General features: G+C 37.0%; 1 protein-coding gene and 1 pseudogene across 3 annotated transcripts in view; one reads left to right on the top strand and one right to left on the bottom strand.

Moving 5' to 3' along the window:
- The window catches only part of COMMD10 (COMM domain containing 10), a 242,615-nt gene that overhangs the window by 82,566 nt on the left and 132,513 nt on the right, over positions 1-27,536 (bottom strand). The gene's annotated exons all lie outside the window — the stretch shown is intronic.
- LOC115896644 lies at positions 25,869-25,965 on the top strand (annotated as a pseudogene).

Consider the following 27,536-nt stretch of genomic DNA (forward strand, 5'->3'; position numbering starts at 1 on the left):
ATAAGTTCTTTACCTACATGAATGATTGTGAAAAGAAAAATCCCAACACTTGGACAAGATCATATAGTAAATAAGTAAAACCTGGTTTTGAAATAAGGTGGCAGGATAAACGTTGTAAGAAGTAGTTGCATTTAGCATACAACCTGAAAGTAGAGATGACAGGATTTGTTGACAGACTGTACGTGGAATATAAACACACAGATCACCACGGACTATTCATAAATGCTTACTAGATAAATAACAATGTCTAATAGTAAGTTTGTAATGTGATCTATTACTTGTCAACAAATACACCCTAATTTACTGAGCAGTTTTCAAAATACTTACCTTATTCTCTATATTACTTAGATTGTATTTCACAGCTTCCCCTGCTGTCATCCCTACCATTAATGCCTTTTAAAATATAATTATTCATCTTCCAAGGAAAAAGATCTATAAACACACATATAAACCCATCAGTATGCCTGTATATGTGTGCTTGCATGTGTATATATATATGTATACATACACACATAATTTTAATAGCGTAAAATGCTTAAGTTTAACAAAATACGTAACTGCTATGGTTTGTCTCCTAAAAAATTCACGTTGAAATTTAATTGCCATCGCAAATGTATTAAGAGGTGGGACCTTGAGGAGGTGATTAGTTCATGTGAGTACTACCCTTATGAATGGATTAAGACTGTTATTGCAGGAGTGAGTTAGTTATCAAGGAAGTGGGTTAGTTATAAAAAGAATAAGTTTGGCCTCGATTTTTTCTCTGTCTCCGAAGCACAACTCCACTTCATGTGATGTCTTCTGCCACATAATGATGCAGCAAGATGGCTGTTATCAGATGCCAGAATCCTGCTGTCAGACTTCTCAGCCTTCAGAATTATGGGTCAAATAAATCTTTTTTCTTTACAAATTAGCCAGTGTGCAGTATTATTATTGCACCAGAATAAAGAGAGTAACTATATAAAATGTTTTTTAAAAATAAGATGTCACCATTTTTGTGAATGAGTAGCTAACAATATCTTAAAGAAGACTGCTAAATAGATATGTACAAAAAATTTTAAATATATATAAAAACATATTTAAGTGATGCATGGAGAAAATTAACTGAAAATATTTTAACAAGCATGCTATGATTTCAGATAACACTGAATTCCTTGCTACTAACCGCTACTGAATTTTATATGTTGGCTTTTTTTCTTAGTGTTTTAAGACCATTTAACTAGGAGGCAGAAGCATGGGTTCAGTTCAGTAGTACCACACATACTAGCCATATGAATAAACAAATAAGTCTTTTTAACTCTCCTGGTCTATTACTTCCTGTACAAAACAAGACTAACAGTAATACTTGCAAGGTACTTCTTTAGAACTAAAAATCATACAGAATATTCTGAGCTTTGGGTTTATCTGCCAAGAAACACTATTTTGAAATTAGTACTAACTACAGATTTCATGCACCAAACTGGCAATTACGTTGTTAGTGGTCAGTTAAGATAATCTTTTCTGTTGTGAAACAATGAAACTACTAAGTGCCAAATTTACAAAGCCTGAATCAGTAACTAGAAAATATTAATTTAATATCTTGTTTTTATAAAGGTCAGGGGAAAGCAAAATTAAAGTTAAAATTTCCACACAGAATTATAGAAAAAAATTATTAAATTAGTCAAAGTACAGCATATGATGTGCAAGCCACAAACACAAAGAAAAAAAAAAAAGTTGATCTGATCATATCGCTTTGAAAGGCTTTAGGGTAAGACTTGGAAAAAGTGGAATAGCCATGGAAGAGGAATCAAATTAGTACACCAAGAACAAAGAAAGGAGAGACAGAATCCGGCACATAAAAAACAAAAGTAAAAATTTAGAAAATCACCACTCACAATAAAAGATTTTCCCAATGTTTGATCTAACAAACAAACTACAATTACAATGGATAAACAGTACCTGCATCCCATAAATACACAGCTATAACTGTGTAAAAGTTTAAGTATCACCACTCCCATTCAACATAGTGTTGGAAGTTCTGGCCAGGGCAATCAGGCAGGAGAAAGAAATAAAGGGTATTCAATTAGGAAAAGAGGAAGTCAAATTGTCCCTCTTTGCAGATGACATGACTGTATATTTAGAAAACTCCATCATCTCAGCCCCAAATCTCCTTAAGCTGATAAGGAACTTCGCAAAATCTCAGGATACAAAATCAATGTGCAAAAATCACAAGCATTCTTATACACCAGTAACAGACAAACAGAGCCAAATCATGAATGAACTCCCATTCACCATAGCTTCAGAGAATAAAATACCTAGGAGTCCGACTTACAAGGGATGTGAAGGACCTCTTCAAGGAGAACTTGGAGAACTACAAACCACTCCTCAATGAAATAAAAGAGGACACAAACAAATGGAAGAACATTCCATGCTCATGGATAGGAACAATCAATATCGTGAAAATGGCGATACTGCCCAAGGTAATTTATAGATTCAACGCCATCCCCACCAAGCTACCAATGACTTTCTTCACAGAATTGGAAAAAACTACTTTAAAGTTCATATGGAACCAAAAAAGAGCCCACACTGTCAAGACAATCCTAAGCCAAAAGAACAAAACTGGAGGCATCACGCTACCTGACTTCAAACTATACTACAAGGCTACAGTAACCAAAACAGCATGGTACTGGTACCAAAACAGAGATATAGACCAATGGAACAGAACAGAGCCCTCAGAAATAATACCACACATCTACAGCCATCTGATCTTTGACAAACCTGACAAAAACAAGAAATGGGGAAAGGATTCCCTATTTAATAAATCATGCTGGGAAAATTGGCTAGCCATACGTAGAAAGCTGAAACTGGATCCCTTCCTTATACCTTATACAAAAATTAATTCAAGATGGATTAAAGACTTAAATGTTAGACCTAAAACCATAAAAACTCTAGAAGAAAACCTAGGCAATACCATTCAGGACATAGGCATGGGCAATGACTTCATGTCTAAAACACCAAAACCAATGGCAACAAAAGCCAAAATAGACAAATGGGATCTAATTAAATTAAGAACTTCTGCACAGCAAAAGAAACTATCATCAGAGTGAACAGGCAACCTATGGAATGGGAGAAAATTTTTGCAATCTACTCATCTGACAAAGGACTAATATCCAGAACCTACAAAGAACTCAAACAAATTTACAAGAAAAACAAAAAAACCCCATCAAAAAGTGGGAAAGGGATATGAATAGACACTTCTCAAAAGGTATTTATGCAACCAACAGACACATGAAAAAATGTTCATCATCACTGGCCATCAGAGAAATGCAAACAAAACCACAATGAGATACCATCTCACACCAGTTAGAATGGCAATCATTAAAAAGTTAGGAACAACAGATGCTGGAGAGGATGTGGAGAAACAGGAACACTTTTACACTGTTGGTAGGAGTATAAACTAGTTCAACCATTGTGGAAGACAGTGTGGCGATTCCTCAAGGATCTAGAACTAGAAATACCGTTTGATCCAGTCATTCTATTACTGGGTATATACCCAAAGGATTATAAATCATGCTACTATAAAGACACATGCACACATATGTTTATTGTGGCAGTTTTCACAATAGCATAGACTTGGAACCAATCCAAATGTCCATCAATGATAGACTGGATTAAGAAAACGTGGCACACATACACCATGGAATACTATGCAGCCATAAAAAAGGATGAGTTCATGTCCTTTGTAGGGACATGGATGAAGCTGGAAACCATAATTCTCAGCAAACTAAAGCAAAGACAAAAAAAAAAAACAAAACAAAACAAAAACCAAACACCGCATGTTCTCACTCACAGGTGTGAATTGAACAATGAGAACACTTGGACACAGGAAGAGGAACATCACATACCGGGGCCTGTCATGGGGCGGGGGGAGGGAGGAGGGATAGCATTAGGAGATATACCTAATGTAAATGATGAGTTAATGGGTGCAGCACACCAACATGGTACATGTATACATATGTAACAAACCTGCACGTTGTGCACATGTAACCTAGAACTTAAAGTATATATATAAAAAAAAGAATAAAAGAGGTAACCCTTACAAAGCATTCAACAAAAATTTGTATGCTTCTACAACCAAAAGATAAAATAACAGGAAACCGTTCAGACTTCCCTGTTTGTTCTCAATCAGAGAAAGCTTAGTAAAAAAGCAAAATGAGAAAAAATATGTGGTCACCTCTATCTCTACTCACACAGTGAAAAAAGAAAGCTTGTGTTCACCTCCACTGAAATTACTTTTATGTATTTCAATTATTAAATACTTAAGGTGTAAATACCACATAGACCAAGGTAGATTACTATGGTCCCTGTCCTTCTAAGAACTTAAAATTATAAACAAAGGCATTACAAAGAGTCAGAACTCAAATAAATAATCCACATTACCAACATGTACAAGGAAGGAATAACTGTTCATTACTGCACAGTGCATAACGAGGAGTCATGCCTGCTTCATGTATAGGAATGGCTAGCCAGGAGATATGAAATGAGAAAGCTTCCAAGAAGTGATGGACTTACAGGAGGTTTTTTTGGTGTGGGGAGGTGAACAGAGGGTATTCCAAAGGCTACACAGGACTTGGAAAAGGCTCCAAAAGTGCAATAAAATGTTTATAACTGACTACGGCTGTTCAAATCACTTTTACAACATGGTTAGAGATACTAACCTGTATGTTCCCTTTTCTAACATTAGTGCTAAATGTTTTACTTGGATTGTTTAACCTATACATTCTCTTATTTAAGGTAGAGTTTATTTATTTCAGCAAGAAGGAAACTGACGCAAATAATGAAGTGACTTGTTCAACTTCACTAGTAAGCAGCACAACCACAACCAAGAACAGAACCTAGGCACTGCAATTCAGGAGCCCATGTTCTTACCTACCATCTCTACTAAACTGCAACTGCATAATCGCAGAAATAGGAAGGTCTCTCATTCCCAGAGATTTACACAATGGCCCACCCATAGTAGACTCTCGTTAAATCACAGCCAAAAGAAAGAATGGGAGGCAATGTTAAAGGCTGGCAGTGTGATAGAGAGAAAATATTGATTTTTGGCTGGGCATGGTGGCTCACACCTGTAATCCCAGCACTTTGCGGGGCTGAGGCAGGTAGATCACCGGGAGTTAGAGACTAGCCTGGCCAATGTGGTGAAACCTCATCTCTACTAAAAATACAAAAATTGGCTGGGTGTGGTGGTGCGCGCCTGGGGTCCCAGCTACTTGGGAGGCTGAGGCATAAGAATTGCTTGAACCCGGGAGGCGGAAGTTGCAGTGAGCCCAGATCATACCACTGCACTCCAGCTTGAGTGACAGAGTGAGACTTTGTCTCAAGAAAAAAAAAAAAATGCTGAAATACTGATTTCTTTCCCCTCTCTGATACTGCAATATTCTGAAAGCAGCTGAGATAAACTGATGAATAAAAGAGAACATCAATATTATATTTGTATAACTTCTTGAAGGACCAAAAAGAAGAATCCAGAAAGTAAGAGATCTCTCACTATACTCACATCCTTCTCTAAGACAGGGAATTACTCATTTCAGTGGTTCATAACTTGGATATACAGATTCATCTAAACTATTAGTAATAAAACAAAATGCAATTCATATCAATACAAAACAAGCTATTGGACATTTATAACTCCTAAAAATTAAATGCCTATATGCTTATTTCAAAATCATGGGAGTAAAAAAAAGCAAGTATTCTAGATTGAATATAACACACATCGTGATATAATAATTATAATTAATAGAGAAATTTACCTGATTCAAATAATTCAGCTCAAGAAGGGAAAAAACATATGAAAAGTACTTCTGATTCTCTCAAATGTTCACTAACATTAGTTCTTAAAAAATAAAAAAGCTTATTAAAATAGCAAAAGGAAAAAACTAGATTGTATCTTTGAAGTTTTTTTCACACAACATTTCTATTTACAATTTTTTGAGGAGATGGAGAGAGAAGAGCTGTTGCTTCCTCATGCCTACCAATCCAACAGAATGGGGTTCTCAAAGGAAATTAGACTGAATATCCCACACTGGCTGGAATATGTATCTGATTTTAAAATCTGCCAAAGAGGTTTGCTTATTGCAGTTTATCTTCCATAGAGTACATATGAATTTTATTTTTATTTCATCAATTATATTCTCCAAGAATATTCTCCCTCCTTTAAATACGTGAACAACTGTCCCCAATTTCTTTCTTTCTTCAAATACATGAACAACTGTCTCTAATTCCTTCCCTTTTCCTTTCCCTTTCCCTTCCTTTCCTTTCCTTCTTTCTTTTTTTTTTTTTTTTTGAGATGGAGTTTCACTCTTGTTGCCCAAGATGGAGTGCAATGGCACTATTTCGACTCACTGCAACCTCTGCCTCCCGGATTCAAGCAATTATCCTGCCTCAGCCTCCCGAGTAGCTGGGATTACAGGCGTGCACCACCACACCCGGTTGATTTTTTTGCATTTTTAATAGAAACAGGGTTTCACCATGTTAGCCAGGCTGGTCTTGAACTCCTGACTTCAGGTGATCTGCCCACCTTGGCCTCCCAAAGTGCTGGGATTACAGGCATGAGCCACCGTGCCCGACCACTGTCTCCAATTTCTATGCTTTTCCAGTGCTAGAAATCAATGATAAATGTGCATATGGGTTTATCTACCCATGAGAAAAATAGAAACTGCTGTTTCAACTCAAAGGCTACTCAAAGGAACAAACAGATTAGGAAATTTAAACAGTCCTACTGGCCTAAAATCCATAATAAATTTGTAGAAATTTCCTTCATGACTTCTGTGAAATACACAATCATACCCTACCATAAATTAAATAGGAAGCTCCTTGGGAGCTGATGTCTCAAACGTTTGATTTGAAGATATTTCAGCAATGAGCTAATAATTTCAGAAAACAATTTTCAGAATTAAGTATGATGAAATTTTATTCAACTTTGTTTCTAAAGTGCTCTTTTACTTCCAGACACTATCATACAAATGATACATGTAAACTAACAAAGGAGAAAAAAGAATCAGTGGAAATGATTCCAAGTATTTTAGGGAAATAAGAAACACTGAGAATAATATAAAGCAAATATGTAACTGACAGTATCAAGAAAATAAAGTAAAAATCAAATAGATGCTAAAGTATGTTTAAATTAAAAATACTCAAGTGTTCTTAACACTTACGATGTGAAGCTGAAAGGAACTGTTATAACAACTTATTTCTTAAAAGGAGCCATCTTGACCTCATTTTTTAATTTTATATTTTTCCAAGGTATGAAATAGAACGCTATTTAGAAAGGAACATACAGATACACATAAAACATATACACACAAAAACATACATGCACGTGTCTATATGTGTACATACACAGAGATCTAAAGGCATATGTGTGTATATATATGCATATATGTGTATATGTATATGAGGTAGTTTTCAACAAATCCTGTAACTGAAAGGAAGGCTAGAAAAGTCAGCTAATAAAACAGATTACTGGAAACTTCCTCCAGGTAAAGAAGGATTACTGCTTTCAGATGATGGTAAAAATTCAGTAACACCAGACGCTAATACAGGTAGTATACTCATTAAGATTTAACGTACTTTTCTCTTTCAACAACTAAACACGGAGGGACTGCAGGGAATTGTTTTTTATTGCTAGGAAAATCATATAATGGTCAGAAAAGTGAAAATAAATGTCCATGAAAAATTCTGCTTGCTTTCATTTGTTTAAGGAATGCTTTCACTTATGAAGAGGTTCCTTCCTCTCTTTCATTTAGAATTTAAAATTTATATTTTCGATATTACTGCTTTCAGAGTTAAGGTGGTTTTGGACAAACCAGATCATGACCATTTAGGAATCTATGTTTAAAGGAATAAAACAAAGAGCGGCTGGAGCTTGGCAGTCATTTTACTAGTTTGATTTAGCAGCATCTAACAGAGATGGCAAGTTTTATCATGCACCTTTAACTACCAAATTCACAAAACAAACAGAAGGTTTACCACGGGAGGTAGAGAGTGATCAGACTATATCCTCTAGTTACTCTTCCAGTAAAACAGCATGTGTTGTCTAAAATTGCGATGGGAACCTGGGAGCTCATCAAGAAAACTGAGCTCTAGTTGAACGTCTTCTTTAATACCGTATACCATGACCTCCACAGTCAATAAAAGGTTCACATGCAGACATCCATTGTATGATCAAATATTAATATTAAAATGGAGTATAATGTTAAACTTGCAATTATGGTGCTGAATTTGTATTAAGCATATTAAGTTTCAATGAATGATTTTTTGTTTGCATCTTATTATTGCTTTTAACATATTCTGTAAATCAAAATAAAGGGGAAAGGCAGATTGGTGCTTCAGTTATACTTCTGCCTGTAACACAGAGGAAGATTATATTATTAGATATTTCCTCCTCAAAAACGGCAGATAATCTTCTTAATATTCAGTACCATCAGGAACCAGAACTACAAAGAAAATTATTAAAGGTTAAAAAAAAAGGAGGGGGGAGAGAGAAAACATCTAAATGAATATGGTATTAGAAACAATAACTTAAGCCTCGCTGTAATATTTCCCTATATGAACCCTTCATACCACCTTTCAGAAAAGTGGAATTTAATGACATAGAAAGATAATTTAATTGGGAGTCCAAATATTTAGATTCTATTCCCACCTGTGTCACTTGCAGGATGTGTAACTTTGGATAAATTAAAAACCTTACTTTGTTTCACAGACTTAAAACCCAACCACAAGTAACCGCAATTCTCTTTTAATGCTTCAGTGTAGTCCATGTCAGTCTGTGACATTCAGCTGGGATTTCTGGTTTCTGGTCTGGCATGTAAGAAGCTTGGAAGTCACCATTTCATCCTAACAACAAATAAAAATCTCAACAAACTGAAAAATCAACGATTCTTCTTGGATCTATAAGAGAAGTAAAGTCATAGGGTAAAGCATTGCCCCCCAGATTAGAGAAACAGATATAAATACAAAGAATTATAACTTCTTGGAGTAGAAACCCAGAAGCAGAAACCTCCATGGGAACTAGTGCCAGTGTAAGAAAACTTAAACAGCAATTAACTGCTGGAGTCAGTGTGGACAACTGTAAAAACTGAAAAATGCAGGAGCCTCCATACGGAGGCGCCTCACTTCTGTTGAGTTTAACCTCCAGAAGCCTGATCTGGTTCTCACAGTGAATACCGGAGAAAAATCCACTCATGCTTCCAGCAAAGGAAAGGACACACCATTTTTAAAATATGCCAGATCATTCTGCTCTTCTTAGCAAGGTCAACCCACAGAGGAAACTATTTAAACAGAGCTTAACCTATTGGAGTTCTATCAGAGCCTAACTGACTCACAGGAAGGAAAGCATCCAACTCCAGTTGGCACTAGCCTTCCAGGTGGGAGACAGAAAATACCCAACTCCAGCTCACTCTAGCCATCTGTCCAACTGGAGAAGGGATAAAAACGCTGAGAAGCACTTGTGAAGTTAACAGTCAAGAGGCATAGGCTTGCTAAAAAACTGATACTTAATCATAGGACAATTGAGCACTTCTCTTCTCCCAACACAAAAACACAGTTTGAAGAGGACAGAAGGAGCATCAGAACCAAACACAGCTATGGCAGGGATGTTGGAATTACAAGACCAGGAATTTAAAACAACTGTGATTAACATGCTAAGGGCTCTAAGGGATAAAGAAGACAGCAGTAACAGATGAGAAGTACAAGCAGAGAGATCTAAGAAAGAACCAAAAGAAATGCTAGAGACCAAAAACACTGTAAGAGAAATCAAGAATGCCGTTGAATGGACAAAACTCAGGAAACAACCTCTGAGCTTGAAAATATCTCAGCAGAAAACTTCAAAACTGAAATGCAAAGACAAAAAAAAAAAACCACACAAAACAACAACAACAACAAAACAACAACAACAACACCCAGGAGGAAATGTAGGACAACTACAAAAGGTATAACATACGTGTGATAAAAATCCTAGAAGAAAGAGAAAAGAAAAAAATGTAAAGCAATCATGACTAAAAATGTCCTCAGGTTAATGTCAGATATGAAACCACAAATCCAGGGAGCTCACAGAGCACCAAACGAGATAAATGCCAAAGAAACTACACTTAAGGATATCATATTCAAATTACAGAATATCAAAGATAAAGACAAATCCTGAAATATGCCAGAGTGGGGGAAAAAAAATCTTACTTACAGAGGAGTAAAGATTATTACATCCAATTTTTCCTCAGAAACAGTGCAAGCAAAAAGGGTGGAGCAATGGGTACAAAAATATACATGTAGAAAAAATGAATAAGACCTACTGTTTGATGGCTTAACAAGGAGACCACAGTCAGTAATAATTTAATTGTGCATTTAAAAATAACTAAAATAATATAATTGGATTATCTGTAACACAAGGGATAAATGCTTTGAGAGGATAGATACCCCATTCTCCACGATGTGATTATTACACATTGCATGCTTGTATCAAAACATCACAAGTTCCCCATAAATATATACACCTACTATGTATCCACAAATAATAAAAATAAAAAAAGAGTGGAGTCAAATATTTAGTGTTGAGGAAAAAACCCACCAACCTAAAATTCTGTGCCCTTTGAAATCACCCTTTAAAAGTGAAGAAGAAAACCAGGCATGGTGCCACATACCTGTAATCCCAGATACGTGGGAGGACTGCTTGAGCCCAGGAATTGAAGACCAACCTGGGCGGCATGACGAGAGAGACCCTGTTTATTTTAAAAAGTGAAGGAGAAATAAATATCCTCTCAGGCAAATAAAAATCAAGAAAATTTTAGGCTAGTAAACCTGCCTCACAAGAAATGTTTTTTAAAGTTCTTTAGAAAGATGTTAAAGGAGATAGGTCAGAAACTCACATCTACATAAAGAGGGAGCATTAGGGAAAGAATACACAAAGGCAAAATAACTTTTTTTCATTCTTAATTGATCTAACAGATCCAAATCATTATTATTTTGAACAAACAGACTTTTTAGATACAATATCAAAGCTACAGTCCATAAAAGAAAGAAGTGACAAGCTGGACTTCATTAAATTAAAAACAAAAAATCTATACTGGGGAAGACACTGTTAAGAGAATAAAAAAGACAAGCCAAAGATGACTAGGAGAGAATATCTGTAAATGACATGTCCGATATAAAGGAACGTTATCCAAAATACATAAAGAACTCTCAAAACTCAACAATAAGAAAACAACACAGCTTAAAAGTGAGCCAAAGACCTAAACAGATACCTCATCAAAAAAGTTACACAGATGCCAAATAAATATATAAAAAGATGCTCCACACTGTATGTCAGTAGAAAAATCCAAATTAAAACAAAAATGAGAAACTACTACACACTTACTAAAACGGCCAAAATCTAGAACATTGACACTACCAAATGCTGGTGAGGATGTGGAGCAACAAGAACCCTCATTTCATTGTTATTGGAAATGCAAAATGATATAACCACCTTGGAAGACAGTTTGGCAGTTTCTCACAAAACTAAACATGCTGTTACCATACGTGCAATCCAGCAAACATGTTCCTGGTATTTATCCAAAGGAGTTGAAGACTTACATGTATACAAAAATTTGCACATGGAAGGTACAGCAGTTTTATTTATACTTAGCAAAACTTGGAAGCAATCAAGATGTCCTTCAGTAGGTGAATGAATAAACTGTGGTACCTTCAGACAAGAGATTATTTAGTACTAAAAATAAATGAACTATCAATGCATGAAAATACACAGAGAAACCTTAAATGCATACTACTAAGTGAAAGAAGCAAATCTGAAAAGACTTCATACTGTATGATCCCAGCTATATGACATTTCTGAAAATGCAAAACAGGAGTGTAGAGGATTTTCAGTGTAGCAGAAATTACGCTATATGGTACTACAATGGTGGATATATTGTCATTATACAGTTGTCCAAATCCATGAAATGTATGACACCAAAAGTGAACCCTAATATTAACTGGGGTCTTCAGTGATAATTATATAGGTTCTTCTATTGTGACAAACGTATCACTCTAATTGGGGATATTGATAATTGGATAGGCTATGCATGCATAGGGGAAAGGAATATATGGGACATCTCTATACCTTCCTGTCAATTTTACTGTTAACCTAACACTGCTCTAAAAAATAAAGTCTATTATTTTTTAATAAATAAGGTATGGTCATTCCATTAAAAATGACTTCCATAACAACCAATTATGTCAATACAATGTTTGCAATTCTTTATAGTATTAGGCAAAGTCAAGAGACTGGCTTCTACAGCTGAACACCTATAAAAGGCATACAGAAAGGGAAAAGCCAAAATGTACTTAAAAATTAAGCTCTGTCTTCAGCTGTAACTAATATTAAGGTCTTTCTGCTTAAGGGTACAATGTATATTCCTGAGTATAACTTGATTTAAGGCTATAAACTGAGGTTTAAAAAAACAATGAAAATTATGTGTGAGGTGTGTATAAATGTTGTAGAAAAATTATCAAAAATAATCAAGACTGCATATGTGTAAGTGAGAGGAGGGAGCCAGGAGGGGGCATCAGTGGTTGTAAAGCCTTCCGGGTAATAATCACAAGGGAAGTACCCATAGCTCTGGGCTACACTGACTTGTGAATGTGCACTTAGTATTTCTACTTCTCCTACTGACTCAATATATAACCTAGGCAAGTCACGTGATCTCCCTGTACTTCTTTATGTGATTCTACTCAAAGGGTAATTGGCTATTTCACAGGGAACTATACTTTAATCTGCACTTTACTGCACTGTCAGAAAGGTGAATAAAGTGGCAGAATCCTTCCATGAATTTCTATTTCAAATAAAATAAAATTCTGGGGCCAAGCACGGTGGCTGACATCTGTAATCCCAGCACGCAGGGAGGCTGAGGCGGATGGATTGTTTGTGCTCAGTTTGAGACCAGCCTGAGCAACCTAGTGAGAACCTGTCTCTACAAAAATAAAATGAAATAAAAACTAGCCAGGACTGGTGGCACTCAAGTCCCAGCTACTCAGGAGGCTGAGGTGGATGGATCACTTGAGCCCAGGAGGTGGAGGTTGCAGGGAGCCAAGATCACACCACTGCATTCCAGTGTGGGCAACAGGGTAAGATCATATCTCCAAAAAATAATTCTGTTTTCAACTCCACTTATAATTTGGCAAGAAACAGAAAAAAAGTACTGTAATTTCATGTACTGTTTGGGTAAAATATTAATACAATGACATTGTGCAAAGTAATAAATGTCGTCCTAGGTGTTAATGTCTTACTAAGTCTTCAAAGCACACTACTACCAAATGGATGCTGAATGAATGAAATGAATTTTACAGTCTCTTCCAAAACTCAAAATTCTATGATTGTAATGTAGGCTATGCAAAATTTGATAAGGCAACCCCACATTAAAAAATGCCAAAAGGGTTTACTTTAGAATAAATAAAATATTTATGTGACAGAAACACTAAACTTTCTTGATTATATACTTCTGATATAAATTACTGAAAATCTGTAAGGAGAAAATACTCACAAAGTTGTTATTTGTATGTAAGCACACATTGAAAGAGAGAAATACAGTTATAGCAATGCTCCTAAGCTTAATTTAGTAAATCATACATCACATTAAAACAATATCCATTTTTTTAAGGTTTTGTTCAGTGTCTTCTTGATAAATTTGAAAATTAGTAATATGATGTCCTTTATATATGAAGATGAAGATTTACATTTAGAATATACTATATTAGCTATTTTTCCAGTCATCATATAGACTGTGAAAAGCCATTCATACATATATTTAGTATTTCTGTGACTAATGGCAAAAGGGATGTTTGAATGTAAGTACGTACTGCGCACAGCCTTAAATAATAAACATTTTTCTTTTTCTTTAAAAAAAAAAAAAAAGCACCAGTAAAACATCAACTCCATAATCCTGACTCTTTAATACCATGTGATAATAATTTACATTAACAAAAGCAAGAATCACAGAGTTCACAGATTTGGCTATTAAGTTTTTTTTTTTTTTAACATATTTATTTTTCCATAAATTATTGGGGTAGAGGTGGTATTTGGTTACATGAGTAAGCTCTTTAGTGGAGATTTGTGAAATTTTGGTACACCCATCACCCAAGCAGTATACACTGCATTATATTTGTAGTCTTTTATCCCTCACCGCATCCCCCTTCACCCCAAGTCCTCAAAGTCCACTGTATCATTCTGATGCCTCTGTGTCCTCATAGTTTAGCACCCACAAAACAGTGAGAACACACAATGGTTGGTTTTCCATTCTTGAGTTACTTCACTTAGAATAATAGTCTCCAATCTCATCCAGGTCACTGAAAATGCTGTTAATTCATTCCTTTTTATGACCAAGTAGTATTCCATCATACACACACACACACACACACACACACACACACATATATATATACCAGTTTCTTTATCCACTCGTTGGTTGATAGGCATTTGGGTTGGTTCCATGACTTTGCAATTGTGAACTGTGCTGCTATAAACATGTGTGTGTGCAAGTGTCTTTTTCAAATAATGATTTCTTTTCCTCTGAGTAGATACCCAGTAGTGGGACTGCTGGATCAAATGGTAATTCTGCTTTTAATTCTTAAGGAATCTCCACATTGTTTTCCACAGTGGCTGTACTAGTTTACATTCCCACCAGCAGTGTAGAAGTGTTCCCTGATCACTGCATCCATGCCAACATCTACTGTTCACTGATTTTCTGATTATGGCTGTTCTTGCGGGAGTGAGGTTGTATTGCATTGTGGTTTTCATTTGTACTTCCCTGATCATTCGTGATGTTGAGCATTTTTGCATATGTTGGTTGGCCATTTGTTGTATCTTCTTTTGAGAATTGTCTATCATGTCTTTAGTCCACTTTTTGATGGGATTGTTTTTTTCTTACTGATTTTTCATTGTAGATACTGGGTATTAGTCCTTTGTCAGAGGTGTAGACTGTGAAGATTTTCTCCCACTCTGTGGGTTGTCTGTTTACTCTGCTGACTGTTCCTTTTGCCATGCAAAAGCTCTTTAGTTTAATTAGGTCCCAGCTGTTTATCTTTGTTTTTATTGCATTTGCTTCTGGGTTCCTGGTCATGAAATTCTTGCCTAGGCCAATGTCTAGAAGGGTTTTCCAATGTTATCTTCTAGAATTTTTATAGTGTCAGGTCTAAATCCTTAATCCATCTTGAGTTGATTTTTGTATAAGGGGAGGGATAAGGATCCAGTTTCATTCTGCTACGTGTGGCTAGCCAATTATCCCAGCACCATTTGTTTAAAAGGGTGTCCTTTCCCCCACTTTCTGTTTTTGTTTGCTTTGTCAAAGATAAGTTGGCTGTAAGTATTTGGGTTTATTTCTGGGTTCTCTATTCTGTTCCATTGGTCTGTGTGCCTATTTTTATATCAGTACCATGCTGTTTTGGTGACTATGGCCTTATAGTATAGTTTGAAATCAGGTAGTATGATGCCTCCAGATTTGTTCTTTTTGTTTAATCTTGCTTTGGCTATGAGGGCTCTGTTTTGGTTCCATATGAAGGTTAGAATTGTTTTTTCTAATTCTGTGAAGAATGCTGGTGGGATTTTGATGGAGATTCTGTTGAATCTGTAGATTGCTTTTGGTAGTATGGTCATTTCTACAATATTGATTCTGCCCAACCATGAGCATGGGATGCGTTTCCATTTGTTTGTGTCATCTATGATTTCTTTCAGTAGTGTTTTGTAATTTTTCTTGTAGAGGTCTTTGACTCCTCGGTTAGGTATATTCCTAAGTATTTTATTTATTTATTTGTTATTGTAAAAGGGGTTGAGTTCTTGATTTGATTCTCTGCTTGGTCGCTGTTGGTGTATAGAATACCTACTGATTTGTGTACATTAATCTTGTATCCAGAAACTTTGCTGAATTCTTTTATCAGTTCTAGGAGCTTTCTGGAGGAGTTCTTAGGGTTTTCAAGGTAAACAATCATATCGTCAAACACTGATGGTCTGAATTCCTCTTTACCAGTTTGGATGCTCTTTATTTCTTTCTCTTGTCTGATTTCTCTGGCCAGGACTCCCAGTACTATACGGAAAAGTACTATACGGAAAAGTACTATACGGAAAAGTACTATACGGAAAAGTACTATACGGAAAAGTACTATACGGAAAAGTACTATACGGAAAAGTACTATACGGAAAAGTACTATACGGAAAAGTACTATACGGAAAAGTACTATACGGAAAAGGAGTGGTGAGAGTAGATATCCTTGTCTTGTTCCATTTCTCAGAGGAAATGCTTTCAACGTTTCCCCATTCAGCATTATGTGGGCTGTGGGTTTGTCACAGATGACTTTTATTATATTATGGTACGTCCCTTGTATGCTGATTTTGCTGAGAGTTTTAACTGTAAAAAATGCTGGATTTTGCTGAATGCTTTTTCTGCATTTATGGAGATAATCATGTGATTTTTGTTTTTAATTCTGTTTACATGGTGAATCACATTTACTGACTTGTGTATGTTAAGCCATACCTGCATCCCTGGTATGAAAATCACTTGATCATAGTGGATTATCTTTTCAAATGTTGTTGGATTTGGTTAGCTGGTATTTTGTAAAGGATTTTAGCATCTGTGTTCATCAGGGATATCGGTCTGTAGTTTCCATTTTTGGTTATGTCCTTTCCTGGTTTTGGTATTAGGGTGATGCCGGCTTCATAGAATTAATTAGGAAGGGCTCCTTCTTTATCTTGTGGAATAGTGTCAAAAGGATAGGTACCAATTCTTTGAATGTCTGGTAGAATTCTGCTGTGAATCCATCTGGTCCTGGACTTTTTTTGTTGGTAATTTTTTAACTTACCATTTCAATCTCGCTGCCTGCTATTGGTCTGTTCAGGGAATCCAATTCTTCCTGATGTAAGCAGCTAAGAGCTGTATCTCTCCAGAAATTTCTCCATCTCATCTTGGTTTTCTAGTTTATGTGCATAAACGTGTTCAAAATAGCCTTGAATGATCTTTTGTAGTTCAGGGGTGTCAGCTGTTAATATCTCCTGTTTTATTTCTTAGTGAGGTTATTTGGATTTTCTCTCTTCTTTTCTTGGTTAAGTTTGCTAATGGTCTATCAGTTTTATTTATCTTTTCAAAGAACCAGCTTTTTGTTTCATGTACCTTTTGTACTGCTTTTGTTTCAATTTCATTTAGTTCTGCTCTGATCTTGGTTATTTCTTTTGCTGAGTTGGGGTTTGGTTTGTTCTTGTTTCTCTAGTTCCTTGAGGTGTGACCTTGGAATGTCAGTTTGTGCTCTTTCAGTCTTTTTGATTTAGGCATTTAGGGCAATGAACTTTGCTCTTAGCACTGCCTTTGCTGTATCCCAGAGGTTTTGATAGGTCGTGTCATTATTGTCATTCAGTTCAAAGAATTTCTTTTTTTTTTTTTTTTTTTTTTTTTTTTTGAGATGGAGTCTTGCTCTGTCGCCCAGGTTAGAGCGTAGGTTAGCTCGGCTCTCTGCAAGCTCCGCCTCCCGGGTTCACGCCATTCTCCTGCCTCAGCCTCCCGAGTAGCTGGGACTACAGGCGCCCGCCACCTCGCCCGGCTAGTTTTCTGTATTTTTTTAGTAGAGACGAGGTTTCACCGTGTTAGCCAGGATGGTCTCGATCTCCTGAGCTCGTGATCCGCCCGTCTCGGCCTCCCAAAGTGCTGGGATTACAGGCTTGAGCCACCGCGCCCGGCCAAAGAATTTCTTAATTTCCATCTTGATTTCGTTTTTACCCAATGCTCATTCAGGAGCAAGTTGTTTAATTTCCATGTATTTGCATCATTTTTTAAGGTTCCTTTTGGAGTCAATTTCCAGTTTTATTCCACTGTGGTCTGAAAGAGTGGCTTGATATAATTCAATTTTCTTAAATTTATTAAGGCTCATTTTATGGCCTCAATCATATGGTCTATCTTGGAGAAAGTTCCATGCACTGTTGAACAGAATGCATATTCTGTGGTTGTTGGATAAAATGTTCCGTATGTATCTGCTAAGTCTATTTGTTCCAAGGTATAGTTTAAATTCATTGTTTCTTTGTTGACTTTCTGTCTTCATGACCTGTCTAGTGCCGTCAGTGGAGTACTGAAGCCCTCCACTATTATTGTGTTGCTGTCTATCTCATTTCTTAGGTCTATTAGTAATTGTTTTATATATTTGGGAGCTCCAGTGTTAGGTGCATATGTTTATGCACCTAACATTTGACTGTGATATTTTCCTGTTGGACAAGGCCTTTTACCATTATATAATGTGTCTTTAACTGCTGTTGCTTTAAAGTTTGTTTTGTCTGATATAAGAATAGCTTCCCGTTTGCTTTTGGTGTCCATTTGCATGAAATGCCTTCTTCCACCTTTACTTTCAGTTTATGTGAGTCCTTATGTGTTAGGTGAGTCTCCTGAAGGCAGCAGATAGTTTGTTGAGAGTTCTTATCCATTCTGTGGTTCTGCATCTTTTAGGTGGAACGTTTAGGCCATTTACATTCTATGTCAGTATTGATATGTGAGGTACCATTGCATTCATCGTGCTCTTTGTTGCCTGCGTACTTTTTTTGTTTTTGCTTTTTAATGTGTATTTTTGTTTTATAGGTCCTGTGTGATTTATTCTTTAAAGTGGTTCTGTTTTAACGTGTTTCCAGAATTTGTTTCCAGATTTAGATCTCTTTTTAGCAATTCTTGTAGTGGTGGCTTGGTAATGGTGAATTCTCTCAGCATTTGTTTTTCTGAAAAAGACTATCTTTCCTTCATATATGATGCTTAGTTTTGCTGTATATAAAATTCTTGGCTAATTGTTTTGTGTGAGGAGGCTGAAGATAGGGCCCCAATCCCTTCTAGCTTATAGGGCTTCTGCTGAGAAATCTGCTGTTAATCCGACAGGGTTTCCTTTATAAGTTAGTTACCTGGTGCTTCTGTCACACAGCTCTTAAGATTCTTTCTTTCGTCTTAACTTTGGATAACCTGATGACAGTGTGTCACGATCTTTTTGTGATGAATTTCCCAGGTGTTCTTTGTGCTTCTTGTATTTGGACGTCTACGTTTCTAGCAAGGCTGGGGAAGTTTTCCCGGATTATTCCATCAAATACGCTTTCCAAGCTTTCAGAATTCTCTTCTTCCTCAGGAACACCGATTATTCTTAGGTTTGGTTGTTTAACGTAATCCCAGACTTTTTGGAAACTTTGTTCATATTTTCTTTTTTCTTTGTCTTTGTTGGATTGGATTAATTTGAAGACCTTGTCTTTGAGCTCTGAATTTCTTTCTTATAATTGTTCAATTCTATTGCTGAGACTTTCTGGAGCATTTTGCATTTCTATAAGTTTGTACAAAGTTTCCAGAATTTTTGATTGTTTTTTCTTTAAAGTATCTATTTCCTTGAATATTTCTCCCTTCACTTCTTGTATTATATTTTGGATTTCCTTGCATTGGGCTTCACTTTCTCTGGTGCCTCCCTGATTACCTAAATAACTCACCTCCTGAATTCTTCTTCAGGTAAACCAGGGATTTCTTCTTGGTTTGGATCCATTGCTGGTGAACTAGTGTGATTTTGGGGGGGGCATGTTAAAGAGCCTTGTTTTGTCATATTACCAGAGCTGGTTTTCTGCTTCCTTCTCATTTAGGTAGACTCTGTCAGAGGGATGGTCTAGGGCTGAAGGCTGTTGTTCAGATTCTCTTGTCCCACGGGGTGTTCCCTCGATGTAGTACTCTCTCCATTTTCCTATGGATGTGGTTTCCTGTGAGCCGAACTGCAGTGATTACTGTCTTCTGGGTCTAGCCACCCAGCAAGTCTACCCAGCTCCTGGCTGGTACTGGGGGTTGTCTGCACAATATCACATCCTGTGATGTGAACCATCTATGGGTCTCTTCTCCGTGGATACCAGCGCCTATTCCAGTGGAGGTAGCAGGGGAGGGGGGTCTGGGGGGTGGGGTGTTGCAATGGACTCCGTGAGGGTTCTTAGCTTTGGTGGTTTAATGCTCTATTTTAGTGCTGGTTGACCTCCTGCAAAGAGGTGGCATTTTCCAGAGACCATCAGCTATAGTTGTATGGAGCGGGACCAGCGGTAGACAGGAGCTTAGAACTCCCAAGATTATATACCCTTTGTCTTCTGCTACTAGGGTGGGTAGGGAAGGACCATGGGGTGGAGGGGCAGGGCTAGGTATGTCTGAGCTCAGACTCTCCTTGGGTGGGTCATTGCTGCAGTTGCTGTTGGGGAAGAGGGTGAGATTCCCAGGTCACTAGAGCTGTGTACCTAGGAGGATTATGGATGCCTCTGATGAGTCATGCAAGTTGTCAGCGAAGTGGGGGAAAGTTGGCAGTCACAGGCGTCACCCAGCTCTTATGCAAACCAAAGGGCCAGTCTCACTCCCACGGAGCCCCCCAACAGCCCAAAGTCTGTTTCGAGGTGGTGGGCGAGACAGGCTTGAAAAATTGCCCCAGGCTATCTGCCTCCCAGCTGTAAAAGAAAAGGGCTTGGTCCCTCACCTGTTGAGTGTGCACACCAGATTTGTGTCCTCCCCTGAGTTCTGGCCAGGAGGCTTCTCACCCTGTTCAAATTGTTACAAAGTTCAGCTAGAGATTTCCTTCTCTCTGTGGAGTTTTATCCCCTGCTCCCCTGGCCACTATCCTGATGGATCCCTGTGGTGTCATGCAGGAATGGCCTTGCTAGGGGACCCAGTGAGCTCCAGGGCCTTTCTGCTGCTTCCTTCACCCCTATATTTCGTTCAGCTCTCTAAATGGACTCAGCTCTAATTAAGGTCAGAAACTTCTCCCACAAAAAGACCTTCAGCTTCTCCAGTGGAGGTGTGTGTTTGGGAGAAGAGGGTCTCCCTTTCCCACCTCCGCAGTTGGGGCACTTGCAGTATTTGGGGTGTCTCCTGGGTCCTGCAGGAGCAGTCTGCTTCCTTCAGAGGGTCTGTGGGTCCTCCGGGATTGCTGGTTTGTTCTTGTAGTCAATCTGGAGCTAAAATTCACAATGCAAGCCACCACACGCTGCTCTGTCCAGAGCTGCAATCTAGTCCTGCCTCCCATCTGCCATGATCTGGCAAGAGCAAGTTTTTTAATATAGAAAGTAATATTACAGCTCTGTATGTCTAAGATTATTTATCCACAAACTTATTCTCCTTGATAACAGTGGCAAGTGGTAAATATCTTTTTCAAATATGTATCAATTATTCTAAATTCTCTGAATATGAATAGCTTTTAAAATGTTCATCTGTACTGTACGTTATTAATAAAAACAAGGACAATAGACTGACTTGCCCACCATCTATGTGGCTATGTACATGTATCCTGCATATCTGTGTGGCTTTCATTGAGATCGGTTTTCGTAACGCACAGTCTCAAATTAAGGGGAATTCTTTGCTTATTATAACATTTCCTAATATTGACTCAATCAGCCTACCACAAGTTATGTGGGCCACAAGTTATGACAGGACTTTTAAAGTGAAGTGCTAAGTATCTGAATACAAAAACAAAATGAAAATGCTTGAAATTTTATTCGTAGCTTAATTAGTCCAAGTTGAGCAGACTCCCTAAGCAAGCCGTAAGATCATGATGCAACTTTGTATGGCAGTTAGCAGCCCCTGCAAATATACTTTATTCTGATAGAATCTACTTTGTTTATTTTTAAACAGATTCTGACCCTCACTTACTTGACTGGCTGCCCCTCACAAGAGGAACTATACATGATTTTTAGCACACACACAGGCACATCTCATTGAAAAATGCATTACATTACAAAAATATACTTTAAGTTGAAAAAAATTTAAGCCAATTTCCCCACAGAACTAATGTTATGAGCAGTAGTTAGACTTCCAGACTAGTTTATAAAATTTAATGTGAGATTTTATTTAATGTGTTATTAGTTGAACAACAGAACACTTTTGACCTCTTAATTCTAGCTAGCTGGGGACCATCAGGAACAGGAGTAGCAAAAGGGCAGTGTTTATTAGTATCATTAACAGTACCGGTGGTAATAATACCCGCCGCCATAATAATATTATGGAACACCCACCATGTCTAAGGATTGTAATAAATGCTTTACCTAGTTGATTTCATTTAATTTCCGTAATTACTCTATGGGATAGGTATTATTATTTTCATTCTACAGGTTAAAAAACGGGCTTTTGAAAAACTAAGTGACTTGACTAAGGTCACACAGATTAGGAGTGGTAGGGTCCCAGGACTCACACTTAGGTCCACATAACTTCTAAAGTCCATGCCATCTACCACTTTCCCACACTGCCAGGCTTCGAAATACCCACCTTCCTTCCCACGGCCAAAATTCCCAATCCTTCAATAAAAGTGATCCCAGCGACATAACGGGAGAAACATTCTGATCTAATTTACACTGGATATAAATGACTCAATCTTGCCAGAAGTAGTGTTTTCATCATCTAAAAAAGAAGGCAAGTCAACCCAACTGAATTCAATTATGGCATATTAGGTAGTGAAACAAAAGTAAGGAGAGCAGCTTTCAATGGGAAACTTAAGCCCCACTTAAGAAGACATCTATACCTGTCTGAGTGCGTCTTTTCTTTTTCAGAAACACCACTACGCCATTCAGTGTGATACTGAGAGACCCATCAATCACGTGGCCTTCCTGACACAAACCCCAGTAGTCATGAGAACCAAGCAGGGCCAGTACATTTTTCCCCCTGCAAATTACTAACCACCATTGGGGAAAACAACAGTCAGTCATACTTACTTGACATGCAGAACTGTAAGAATGACACACATGTGCACACAGGCAGTCCGTGGAGAAGCCCTGTCAGAGACTAAAGCCAACACAGAGGAAAGCAAAACCGAAGAATGCAGAAACAAAACTGTGTGGTGCTGGAATCCCTGGATTCTGCCATGGCTGAGGCTTGTTTCAATGTAGCTGTTTGAGCCAATCAGTTTCCTATATTTGATTACGCTAATCTGTGTTAGGTCTCTGGTGCCAGCACTCAAAAGAGCCCTCACTTAGAAGACTCTTGAGGTCGTGTTTTCTAGGCAGTGCTTTTGGAAGTTCTTTTCTTTACCCATTTCAACACCCACAGATATGGTACAAGCAAGAAGGAAAATGAAGAAAATTTCAATTTCAGATCAGGAATGACAAGTAAATGCTAAATACAGGCATTTATGAATGGTGTTGGGAAAGTTAAAGAAAGTATTGATAAAATATTTGCCTACTTAGAATATATACCAAAATCTGGAAATAGCCTGCTTCTGTCATCCATAAACTCGTATTTTCACTCATGTTTGACAGAAAAATCACAATATTATAATGTCAAAACTGTAGAGAGTTATATAAGGCAACGGGGTGTAAAATGTAGCAAAGTGCTTATTATAAATAGAATATTTAGTTCTAGCAAATTTGGTAATATGTTTAATTTGACTTTTAAAAATACATATTTTACATGACTTAAATATTCACTTAAAGTGTTTGTTTCCCAACTTGTACTCTATCAATTTAAATTATCCTGAAAGTAAACATGTAGCTATCTCAAAGTTTTATAGAACTTAAGGTCTGAGTTTTCATTCTTATCTTTCAGGATTAGTATTTCAGCTTAAAGTTATTAGTTAGTTTCCTTGTCAATAATATTTCAGGTACAAAAGTTATATGTAACTAAAATATAAATAAGAGGTATTCCTCAAAATATGGTATCAATACTTTACGATTCCAACTCAAGATGATTTAGCATTTATATTCCAAAGAAACAGAGAACCCTTGGTTGCCAATGACAGAAAATCTAACCCAAATTGGCGTAGGCAAAAAGGCAGTGTAATGGGTCATGTAACTGAAACTGTAGGATTGGAAATCATTTTAGAAATAGCTGGGTATTTATCAAACTATAAAATATGGTAGCAATTTCTGTACATAGGTGTACCACTTAGTTGTATTTAAATGCACATAAAATTATTTTGTATATAAATAGAATTCCACAACATAAATACACTGTCACTATTATCTGTCCCTCCATATATTAATCATATATTTTAGCTGCATATTTAACTTTCAAACAGTTCCTAATTATAAAAGTTTCATAACATTTTCTAGTAGGTATATATTTAGGCCTCAAAATATACCATCAGGACTCAGTTTCTCTCCCTCCATCCTCTCAGTTCTACTTTCTGATATTTTGGTCTTCTTCTCAGCTCCATGTGATGTGAGGCTGTGGTGCTTGAAGCTGCAACAGCTATCGTTCAGTGGAGGTATCCTGATATATACTCATCCAATCTCAACCAATCACTGTGTTGAAGGAGATAAAGCGTGCTGACTGCCTAGGCATAGGTCACATACATCATCTCTGAGTTGGTGGAAGTAGCCTTACTCTAACAGCAGGAAAGGGAAAGATTCTTCAAAGAAAAATCAAGGGATGTTTTTCAGAAGGTCAGGAGTACATGCCTAGCACAAATTATTTCCTTTCATAATAAAGATAATATTAATAAACAGTAACAAATAAAAACATGCTTTAAGTTGTTTTCATCTTGCTAAAATATATGAACAATTCTTGAAGATAGTTCATTAGATTTTCACTCCTGTTTTCTTCTGATGCCATAACTTAAATGATGTAAACTTTTATTTCCTCTTTCTTAAATTCCCTTTAGAGTGTTAACTGAAATTTAGGGTTTTGGCAGCTGTGGCTATAAAAAAGTAGTAACATATTTCCAAACAGCTAGGGATTAAGATCCTAGCTTTTTCCAAGAGAATTGTACTAGTCCAGTTGTGGTCACAAAGAATGGAAGTGATTTCTGGTTAAGTTAAGCAGGAAAGAATTCAGATGTCACACAAAATGGTGAAGCTGAAGAACAGACCTGGGAAAGCGAATGGCACTGAAGAAGGTTCGGAAGCCAGAGCTGCAACCACAACCATGCCGGGAAAAGACAGCCTAGGAAGCCTCTGCGAGAACACGGCGCCACCACCACCGCTGGAACCAGTATCTCCTCTGGTATGAGACACTGGATGCTGCTCTAGCCACTAGAGGCTGAGGTGGGAGGACTGCCTGAGCCCAGGAATTGGACACCACTAGAAGAATGAAGTCTAAACTGTCCCTACTTCTTTGCATCACTTTCCTAGATGTGAAGTCTCATGCAGAGATTTCCAACTGCTTGATGGAAACTCTAGCTGTCACAGGAGGTCATATGCCCCAAACTCTAGCTGTCACAGGAGTTATGAGAGGAACTATCTGTTCCACTTTGGCTCCCACAGAGGGAGGTAGAACCTAAGGCACTCAGAATAAACCCTAACATACAATGAGGCATCGATAAAATTTTTATTCTTGTAAAACACTGTTTAAGGAATTATGTGGCAAATGTTGTTTTCACAATGATATTATGTGACTGATAGCACAATCTTCATTAATAACAAACACATGGGCTGGGTGCGGTGGCTCATGCCTATAATCCCAGAACTTTGGAAGGCCAAGGTGGATGAATTGCTTGAGCTCACGAGTTCACAACTAGCCTGGGCAACATGGAGAAACCCCCTCTCTACAAAAAAATACAAAGATTAGTCAAGTGTGGTGGTGCACAGATGTAGTCTCAGCTACTCAGGAGGCTGAGGTGGGAGGATTGCTTGAGCAGAGAGGTGGAAGTTGAGCCGAGATTGTGCCACTGCACTCCAACCTGGAGGATGATAGAGCCAGACCTTGTCAGAAAGAAAAGAAAGAAAAGAAAGAAAAGAGAAGAGAAGAGAAGAGAAGAGAAGAGAAGAGAAGAGAAGAGAAGAGAAGAGAAGAGAAGAGAAGAGAAGAGAAGAGAAGAGAAGAGAGGGGAGAGGGGAGAGGGGAGAGGGGAGAGGGGAGAGGGGAGAGGGGAGAGGGGAGAGGGGAGAGGGGAGAGGGGAGAGGAAAGGAAAGGAAGGGAAAAACCATGTGCTCACTTATTCAGTAGCATATATACTAAAATTGGAAAGGTACAGGTAAGATTAGCATGGCCCCTGCACAAATTCATGAAGTGTTCCATTTTTTAAAAAATAAAATAAAAACTATTAAAAAGAAACACAAGAAAGATATTCCTAATATCACACAATTGCTGGTAGAACAGAGGCAAAAGCTGATTACTTAAATCAACCTTATTGGCTCTAATTAGAGCAAAAAAAAAAATTCCACGCCCGCCACCCCCAGTGTATTCTGCCTGTAGAACATACTTGAAGTCAAGTGGACTTGATAAGGCAAAAACAACAAACCTAAGAGGTAATCAAAGCTTGTCCCTTAGGAGTTGATCATGACAGGTCATGGACAACTTATTTTCTTCTCCCTCATGAGTGCTAATTGGTCAAATAAAATCAGTCACTAACTGCAAAGTAGGTACCAATGTTCATCTAGGTTAGTTTCCATTATAGCTACTGGAAACTAACAGAGTAAGCTTTCTGCTGTAAACTGACATAATGATGTTTTAGGTCACCCCTAAAGATTCCTGTCCAGATCTGAATCTATATACTTGAAAAAGAAAAGCTGTCACTTGGTTCCTATATTACCAAACTGCTTCTGTGATTACAAGGTAAAGCCCCTTATTATTCTCTCAGAATTCTACCCAAGACACATGGCTATAATAACTTAAATAAAATAAAGTGTGAGATATAAAGAAAGTATTTTAAAAAACACTGTTTACAACATAAAGTTATTTAAGTGTAAATATGTGGAATCCAGCAATTTTATTTATAAAAATGTTTGGTTAAAAAAAAGAATGTAATTATTATACTATGCTTTCTCAACTCAGTTAAATACAAACTATATTCATTTCCAAATTTCTGTTGGATATTTAAATTAGAATATACTATAAATATATATGTAAATATTAATATATGAAGTAATTTAGAGAATGTTAACACATGAAGAAATTTAGAGATCATTTAATCTACTTTGTAGCAGCAGTCCAAATCACTCTTCCTTGTTACAGCCATAAATAGATAGGTTGCTGGATATTTTTTTTACATCAATATCTTTACACTAAAATTTCTTCAAAAATTAATTCTAATACTATTTACCAATCCATCAAATATGGCAGCAATCGCTATACGTATGTATACTACTCAATTATATTTAAATGCATATACAATGATTTTGCATGTAAATAAAATTTACAAATACACTGCCACTGCTATCTATTCCTTTGTATGTTCATTAATTTATCATACATTTTAACTAAATATTTAGCTTTCAGATAGTTCCTAAGTTCCATAACATTTCATTTATTCTACAGCATTAGGAGCTGAAAAGGGTCTAATATATTCAGGAAGAAAACAGACTTCCTGGGGTCTCTTTTGAACATATGTTTTCCTACACTGTTTTTAAAGTGCTTTGTTTTGGTTTTTAGAAACTTGACTCATTTTTTTTTTACACTTTAGGATATACAACGAGTAGCAGTCAATAAATAATGAGATTTGATTAAAAGTGCCATAAGAAACAAAATACTCAGCTTCCTAATATTTGAAATTATTACACTTTATAGTTATTTTTAAAGCAAAAAGGAGAGGACAATAAAGGAAAAGTATATAGTTGGGCACCTATGACGCATTACTGGCTACAGTGCTTAATAAC

The sequence above is a fragment of the Rhinopithecus roxellana genome, chromosome 3 (genome assembly GCF_007565055.1).
Source record: "Rhinopithecus roxellana isolate Shanxi Qingling chromosome 3, ASM756505v1, whole genome shotgun sequence".
Lineage (NCBI taxonomy): Eukaryota > Metazoa > Chordata > Mammalia > Primates > Cercopithecidae > Rhinopithecus > Rhinopithecus roxellana.